The 9293-nt window shown below is 40.1% G+C and overlaps 1 pseudogene; it reads right to left on the bottom strand.

Annotated features, from left to right (window-relative positions):
- Positions 1–220: 220 nt before the first annotated feature.
- LOC119307242 lies at positions 221–2915 on the bottom strand (annotated as a pseudogene).
- Positions 2916–9293: the final 6378 nt, after the last annotated feature.

Here is a 9293-nt window from a genome sequence, read left to right as displayed (position 1 = left end):
ACTGGGATCTCCCACACTATTTTCAGCCAACATCTCCACCCTTCGTAACTTAATCAACTCCATCGTCTTCAACCTTGGGAAACATTGCTGATGGGTAATGCATCCTTCAGCTTCCACATGAAGGTTATTACATAATGTGGTTAGGTTATCCATCTTCTTGAAGACTAGGGTCTCCAGAGAGACCGAGAGCCATACTGCAGGTATACTCTTGCATCTTGGGCAATCAGAAATTTTGAGTTCTCTCAAGCAGTTAAACATCTGAGGCTTTCTCATCCATTTTGATATTTCTAGGCCACCATATCCACGTATCTCCAAATTTTGTATATTACTATGAGGTTCTAAACACTGAAGCACTTCTTCCACATCTTTAGGTTCAACATGACATCCTTGGTCCCAAGAGAATAGCAACTCACTTAGATTTTGCTTCTGACTGGGATTGGCTTCTTTTGCATTCTCCACACTTTTTTTATCTTGCTCACATTGAACAGTTCCAACCTATTTCTAAGGTTTGATAAGCCTTTGAGCTGCTCTATTCCAAGGCTATCTCTTGTGTCCACAACAAATGTTGTTAATATGTGAAGGTTGTTCAATAGACCAAACTTTGGAGACATACTTTTGAGACCACAACAACCAGAAAGGTAAAGATTGATGAGATTTCTCAGTCTTCCCATGTCTTCTGGTAACTGTTGCAGCATAAAGCAATGTATGAGCCTCAAAATCTTGAAATTATACAACACACATATTGAATCTGGCAACCTAACAATGTGGGATCCAGACATGTCAAGATATCATAAATGTTTTGCATTTATGGCCTTGCAAAGGATAACTGGAGGGGGACAGTGTAATGCTCTTAGGGATGCTGATACATGTAGCAACTCTTCAAAATCCTTATGTGATGGTGAAGAAGTACCTAATAAAGTGCCGATGAATATTGTGCCTTTGCATAACCCATTGATCTTTTTCATTCCAGACTCTAACACTTTCACGTGACAAACATCTTTTAACAATGCTTTATGCTGCATCAGTTATTTTGTACTTGCACATTCATCCGTGACATCTTTTGTTAAATCATGCATTAAGTCATGCATTTTACATACTATTGTCTTATATGGTGTGTTACCATCGTAGACACCGTATTTGACTACCACTTTCTCATCTTGGAGGAAGGACCTCCAAACCAACTCATTGAAAATGAATTCTCCTTTCTGTGTTAAACCCATTGTTCCTTCTTCTTGAATAAGGCCATTAGCCATCCATAGTTTAATCAATCTATTCTTCTCTATTTCATAATCCTTGGGAAAAACTGCACAGAATGCAAAACATTGCTTCATTTCTGATGACAGGTATTTGTAGATTAACTTTAGTATGGGCATGACCTCATATTTGCCTCCAACATTATTCCCAATATTACTTTGTTCAATGACCTTCCATTCCTGTACTTTTTGCTTTGAACTTAGCAATCCACCCATTGTCTTGAGAGCAATAGGCAAACCCCCACATTTATTGACAATACACCTTCCGATGGTAACTAACTCTGCTTGCACTTCTACACCATTGCTAAATTCTTTGCATGAAAACAACTCCCATGAATCTTTTTCACTCATAAATATGAGCTCATGGGGCTTAACCGTGCACATAATGAAGGCCACTTTCTTGCTTCGGCATGTGACCGATATAACACTTCCTGGTCCACCAACAGAACACAATAGTGGCTTCACGACATCCCCCACTTCCTCTCATCTTCATTCCATACATCATCAAGCACGAGCATAAACCTGTTTTGGCCAATGACTTGCTCCAGTCGCTTTTTCAATAGTTCGATGCTACCAGGCAGGTCACAACTTCCATTTGTAGCCAACTCAATGATGGATTTCAGAAGAGCAATGGCATCAAAGTTGTATGACACGTAGTGCCACATCTTCAACTGGAAATGTTGCTGGACCACTTGGTCATTATACACAATCTTGGCAAGAGTCGTCTTTCCAAGACCTCCCATCCCAAAGATGAGCAGAACCTGCACCTTCCGCTGAGCTTGCTGGTTAAGCAATAACTTCACCACCACCTCCTTATCATCGTCCCTTCCAAAGATCTTTGTAAAGTCGTCCGGTTTTGAGTGTGTTTCCCGCCAAGGATGTTGCTCCTCCTCCTTATGTACAGAATTCTCCAATCCAAACTTGTTTATCTCCTTAACCAGCTTATTGATCTTTTTAGGACATTCGTGAGTTTCTTGCTCATCTCAAAACGGAAGAGCAGCAGGCTATTGTGGGTTATGCAGCTGAGCACCTTAAGGGTAGTGGACCTTCCTATCTTACACTGGCGACGCAACACTTCATTACTGGAAGTCATCGAGCACGTCGTCAGCCTCATAGGCGACAGACTTGAGCTCCTTCATCCACCTCTTGACATAGTCGTTTGTCTCGCTCCTCTCCTCAGTGTTGACCAGCTTGCACTCAACGGCTAGCAGCTAGCGCTCCAATCTTTGGCGGTCATCGTCAAGGCCACACATGCGAGTCGTTGTCTCGACGAGTGCGTCTGTGACCTTGCCGGCCACACCGCGCACTAGAAGGAGAAGCAGCGACTCTGCCATGATCTTGCTGGTTGGAGGAATAAGAAACTGTAGCACAAGAAAGAAGAGACGTTAAGCATTGACAAAAGATGAACAACCTTGTAATCCTCCTATTTTAATAGCTTAGCTTGTATAGGTATTGTATATAATTGGCTACTGTATAAAGGACATGAACAATCAAAGAAGAGCATAACAAGGCCAAGGATTGAGTAGAGAATTCACCTCAACAACTCCCAAATTGGTGAAAGAGCAGCGTACTAGTGCTTGATCCTTCGCTGCCCCTGCGTAGGTTTCGCGCGCCAAGGCTACTATGGAATTGTGTGGTTCCTGGAGAGAGGATGGAAGCAAATGGAGATAAGATCAGGGAATCCAAGAGCTGTATATTGATTGAATGATTGATAAATGTACCTACCGGTGGTCCCTCATTTATTTGCAACAATATATCACTATTATTGAATATTCTATAATTTCATTAATTCTATATACTTTCAAATACTCTATTTTACCTATATGCAACAGTTTTTAGATCATTTTTAGCATTGCCATTGTGTTAGTGTAGTGAATTATATTTTCTGAGTTCATTTAATCTTATTATGACCATCCAGTGTAGATGGTATCTAATTGTTCAGTTAGTACAAACAATTGTGGAAGGAAACATTTTGGTCGCAAAAAAGGCAGTGAAAGGGAATAAAGATGGAAAGAGCGTGGAAATGTTGTATTTACGTCCGATATTCAAGCCAGCTTTGAGTTAATTCTGCAACTTGCATATGCAAACAATTGCCTGTACCATCATGACTCAATTTTCCAACTTGTCGATAAGACAATAAGCGAGATGTCGATGCATCTGCTGTGAAGACTGAAGACTTGTTCTCACTTGCGTCACTAATGGTTCTGCAGGAATAGGCAAGACGTTGTTTTCAACATGTCACTTGTTCTATGGGTGTACAAGATGGGAGGCGCGGCACACGGACCTGGTAATTAATCTGTATCATATTTGGTTTGCTATATGAATTGACCTTTTTTTCTGTCGGCTCCAGAACAAATCGACACGAGAAATCTCGTAACCAGCAGGAGGAATTTCTGTGTGGAATGTATTGCTTATGTTATGCCAAGAAAACTCTGAAGAGGCACTCCTACGTCAATTCTTTTCATGACGTATCAGCCCAAATACAACTCAATTCTCTACCTCTAGAGCTGCTAACAATGGCTGCTGGAGCACATAAGTAAACTTGTATTATATAGGGCACCAGAGTAAGATAAATCATCTGCAGAGCAAAACTTTCAGTCTATTGCTAGACAGTGTGCTACTTATGGTTGCTGTGTGAACAGCCTGGCAACTTTTGCTGAACTCTGTAACCTTCTTCAGGATTGTATAGGCATTCCTCTACAACTGCACAATGAGGTATGGTGTGGGTCAGATTTGCGGTCATTGGGACAAACAAATATAGTAGTATGATATAACGGGGAAGTAAAAGTAGCGGCAGCTGCAAGATGATAAAGGTTGGATTGTCTTAGAATGAACTTATCGTCGTCATCATCCCATGCTTGCGGCAAGGAAGGGATGATTTTCTTCCTCCTAGCACCAGGAAGGATTGGAGACCCTAACGCTGGACAAGAGTACGTACAAGGAGACACAATATGTGTACTCGGTGGCCCCTCACTTATGTATAACTATATATCACTATTGTTGAATATTTCTACCATTTCCATATCCTTAATTTTATATACTTCCAAATACTCTGTTTTACTTGTACGGTGAAGTGTATTTTCTTTCAGTGCGGTGAAGTGTATTTTCTTTCCATTTAACCTTCTTTAGATCATCCAGTGTAGATGGTGTCTAATTGTTCAATTACAAAATAATTGTGGAAGAAAACATTTTGCTCAGAAAAAAATGCAGTCAAAGGAAAAAAGATGGAAAGCCTGTGAGGTTTGGTATATTTGTGTGGAAAAGTTGTACAGGCCGACATCATTTTCTTTTTTTATTTATTTTCACCCAACACCGTAGAACAATTGTTCTACGGTAAATATATTAAAATAAATATAGTACAAAAAAATTACAGGCTCCCAAAGGGAGGAAAAACCAGCAAGGTAGCTAGCCAATGCCTGCTCTAGGTATGGAACTCGTGATTACAGGTTATATTCTATCCACTGAGCCAGCCCAGCTTCAAACTCTTGCTTGATCTTGTGTTTGAGAAGTTTGAGATCTTGCTTAAGGTAAAATCTCCAGGACTGAATGGACTTTGGAATTGCTCTGAAAATCTTGCTATTTCTCTGTAGCCATATATTGCAGCAACCCAAAATGATGATCTCAAGTGCAAAATGCTTTGGTAAGAGAGTTAAGGCCAGAATGGTATCCTCATAAACTGATGTACCTCTTTTCCTATGCGGAAGCAAGGAATTCCAACATTCTTGTGCGAAGTTACAGTCCCATAGCAAATGCATAGTGGTTTGTACTGCTTGCTGATTGCAGTTAGGACAATGAATGACATCCAGATGCATTCGTTTTCTGAGAAGGAGAGCTCTAGTGTTGATTCTGCAATGGGCCACTAACCAAAAGAAGATTTTGTGCTTCAGTCTACTAGAGCTTCTCCAAATAAGACTGAAAAAGGGATGCTCTTCGTATGGATCCAAAAGAAGGTTATGATTGCAGATGTCTTGCCAGTAGCCCCAATGAAAGTCCACTTATCCTCTCTGTTTGGGAGTAAAGTGGGTGCTAGAGCTTGGAGTTGATTGAATTCCTCATATGCTTCCAAAGAGAGAGGCAGGTGGAAATGATCAGTCCAATCATTCTCCCAAAAAAGTCTTGAACAGACTGCTCATCATTCCGAGCAAAGGAGTGGAGATGTGGAAGGACAGATTGCAGGTTGTGTTCATTCCAGGTATCTTTCCAAAAAAGAACAGTTTGTCCATTGCCAATTGTGCAACTGCTAATTGACGTCTACTACGCAACCTTCTCCTTGTTGACATTGTTGGGCCTCCAAGTGCAGAGGTTTGTAGGACAGTAGCAAATTTCCCTCAAGTGGATGACCTAAGGTTTATCAATCCGTGGGAGGCGTAGGATGAAGATGGTCTCTCTCAAACAACCCTGCAACCAAATAACAAAGAGTCTCTTGTGTCCCCAACACACCCAATACAATGGCAAATTGTATAGGTACACTAGTTCGGTGAAGAGATGGTGATACAAGTGCAATATGGATGGTAGATATAGGTTTTTGTAATCCGAAAATATAAAAACAGCAAGGTAACTAATGATAAAAGTGAGCACAAACGGTATTGCAATGCTAGGAAACATAGCCTAGGGTTCGTACTTTCACTAGTGCAAGTTCTCTGAACAATAATAACATAAATGGATCATATAACTATCCCTCAACATGCAACAAAGAGTCAATCTAAAGTCACTAATAGCGGAGAACAAATGAAGAGATTATGGTAGGATACGAAACCATCTCAAAGTTATCCTTTCTGATCGATCTATTCAAGAGTCCGTAGTAAAATAACACGAAGCTATTCTTTTCGTTCGATCTATCATAGAGTTCGTACTAGAATAACACCTTAAGACACAAATCAACCAAAAACCCTAATATCACCTAGATACTGCAATGTCACCTCAAGTATTCGTGGGCATGATTATACGATATGCATCACACAATCTCATATTCATCTATTCAACCAACACAAAGTACTTCAAAGAGTGCCCCAAAGTTTCTACCGGAGAGTCAAGACGAAAACGTGTGGCAGCCCCTATGCATAGATTCCCAAGGTCACGAAACCCGCAAGTTGATCACCAAAACATACATCAAGTGAATCAAAAGAATACCCCATTGTCACCATGGGTATCCCACGCAAGACATACATCAAGTATTCTCAAATCCTTAAAGACTCAATCCGACAAGATAACTTCAAAGGGAAAACTCAATCCATTACAAAAGAGTAGAGGGGGAGAAACATCATAAGATCCAACTATAATAGCAAATCTCGCGATACATCATGATCGTACTGCTACGTCTTTAGTTTGCGTTGGTTTTCCTTGAAGAGGAAAGGGTGATGCAGCAAAGTAGCATAAGTATTTCCCTCAGTTTTTGAGAACCAAGGTATCAATCCAGTAGGAGGCTCCTCAAAATTCTCACGCACCTACACAAACAAACAAGAACCTCGCAACAACGCAATAAAGGGGTTGTCAATCCTTTCACGGCCACTTGCGAAAGTGAGATCTGATAGAGATAATATGATAAAATAAAATGTTTTAGTGGTTTTATGATATAGATTGGAAAAGTAAAGATGTAAATAAAAGTAGATTGAAAGCTTATATGATAAAAGATAGACCCGGGGGCCATAGGTTTACTAGTGGCTTTTCTCAAGATAGCATAAGTATTACGGTGGGTGAACAAATTACTGTCGAGCAATTGATAGAAAAACGAATAATTATGAGATTATCTAGGCATGATCATGTATAAAGGCATCACGTCCGTGATAAGTAGACCGACTCCTGCCTGCATCTACTACTATTACTCCACACGCGCTATCCAGCATGCATCTAGAGTATTAAGTTCATAAAGAATAGAGTAACGCATTAAGAAAGATGACATGATGTAGAGGGATAAACTCATGCAATATGATATAAACCCCATCTTTTTATCCTCGATGGCAACAATACAATACATGCCTTGCTGCCCCTGGATCATGTTTGCTCCAAAAAGATCGCTCCTGAAGGTTTCATCCCGTTTAGACTCCGTTTGATATTCCTTTTCTTCGAAACACCGAATAGGCAAAAATACAGCAATTCAGGCTGGGCCTCCGGTTAGTAGGTTAGTCCCAAAAATAATACAAAAGTGTAAAGTAAAGCTCATAAACATCCAAAACGGGTAATATAATAGCATGGAACAATCAACAATTATAGATACGTTGGAGACGTATCAAGCATCCCCAAGCTTAATTCCTGCTCGTCCTCTAGTAGGTAAATGATAAAAACAGAATTTTTGATGTGGAATGTTACCTAGCATAATTCTCAATGTAATTTTCTTTATTGTGGCATGAATGTTCAGATCTAAATGATTCAAAATAAAAGTTCATATTGACATAAGAAATAATAATACTTCAAGCATACTAATCAAGCAATCATGTCTTCTCAAAATAACATGGCTAAAGAAAGTTATCCCTACAAAATCATATGGTCTAGCTGCTGCTCTATGTTCATCACACAAAGTATTTAATCATGCACAACCCCGATGACAAGCCAAGCAATTGTTTCATACTTTAGTAATCTCAAACCTTTTCAACTTTCACGAAATACATGAGCGTGAGCCATGGACGTAGCACTATATGTGGAATAGAATGGTGGTTGTGGAGAAGACAAAAAAGGAGAAGATAGTCTCACATCAACTAGGCGTATCAATGGGCTATGGAGATGCCCGTTAATAGATATCAATGTGAGTGAGTAGGGATTGCCATGCAACGGATGCACTAGAGCTATAAATGTATGAAAGCTCAACAAAACAAACTAAGTGGGGGTGCATCCAACTCGCTTGCTCACGAAGACCTAGGGAATTTTGAGGAAGCCCATCATTGGAATATACAAGCCAAGTTCTATAATGAAAAATTCCCACTAGTATATGAAACTGACAACATAAGAGACTCTCTATCATGAAGATCATGGTGCTACTTTGAAGCACAAGTGTGGTAAAAAGGATAGTAGAATTGTCCCTTCTCTCTTTTTCTCTCATTTTTATTTGCCTTTCTCTTTTTTTTATTTGGCCTTTCTTTTTTTTGGTGGACTCTTTGGCCTCTTTTTTTTAAGTCTGAGGGCTCATCCCGACTTGTGGGGGAATCATAGTCTCCATCATCCTTTCCTCACTGGGACAATGCTCTAATAATGAAGATCATCACACTTTTATTTACTTACAACTCAAGATTACAACTCAATACTTAGAACAAGATATGACTCTATATGAATGCCTCCGGCAGTGTACTGGGATATGCAATGAATCAAGAGTGACATGTATTAAAACTATGAAGGTGGCCTTGCCACAAATACGATGTCAACTACATGATCATGCAAAGAGCAATATGACAATGATGATGCGTGTCATATAAACGGAACGGTGGAAAGTTGCATGGCAATATATCTCGAAATGGCTATGGAAATGCCATAATAGGTAGGTATGGTGGATGTTTTGAGGAAGGTATATGGTGGGTGTATGGTACCGGCGAAAGTTGCGCGGCACAAGAGAGGCTAGCAATGGTGGAAGGTGAGAGTGCATATAATCCATGGACTCAACGTTAGTCATAAAGAACTCATATACTTATTACAAAAATCTACAAGCTATTGAAAACAAAGTACTACGTGCATGCTCCTAGGGGGATAGATTGGTAGGAAAAGACCATCGCTCGTCCCCGACCGCCACTCATAAGGAAGACAATCAATAAATAAAATTATGCTCCAAATTCATCACAAAGCGGTTCACCATACGTGCATGCTACGGGAATCACAAACTTCAACACAAGTATTCTTTAAATTCATAATCACCCAACTAGCATGACTCTAATATCACCACCTCTATATCTCAAAACAATTATCAAGCATCAACACTACTAGGGAAAATCCTATACACAGAATCTTACCAGCAGCACTCTTCAAAATACCACGCTACTGCTACTTAGCAGCAGCGCGTGTGACCGAAACGCGCTGCTGACTTGGAAATAGCAGTAGCGCGTGCACCGCATACAGCGC

This window comes from Triticum dicoccoides, chromosome 5B (genome assembly GCF_002162155.2).
Source record: "Triticum dicoccoides isolate Atlit2015 ecotype Zavitan chromosome 5B, WEW_v2.0, whole genome shotgun sequence".
NCBI classification, from domain to species: domain Eukaryota; kingdom Viridiplantae; phylum Streptophyta; class Magnoliopsida; order Poales; family Poaceae; genus Triticum; species Triticum dicoccoides.
The sequence above is the reverse complement of the archived record's forward strand: the minus strand, read 5'-3'. Positions and strand labels throughout refer to the sequence as shown.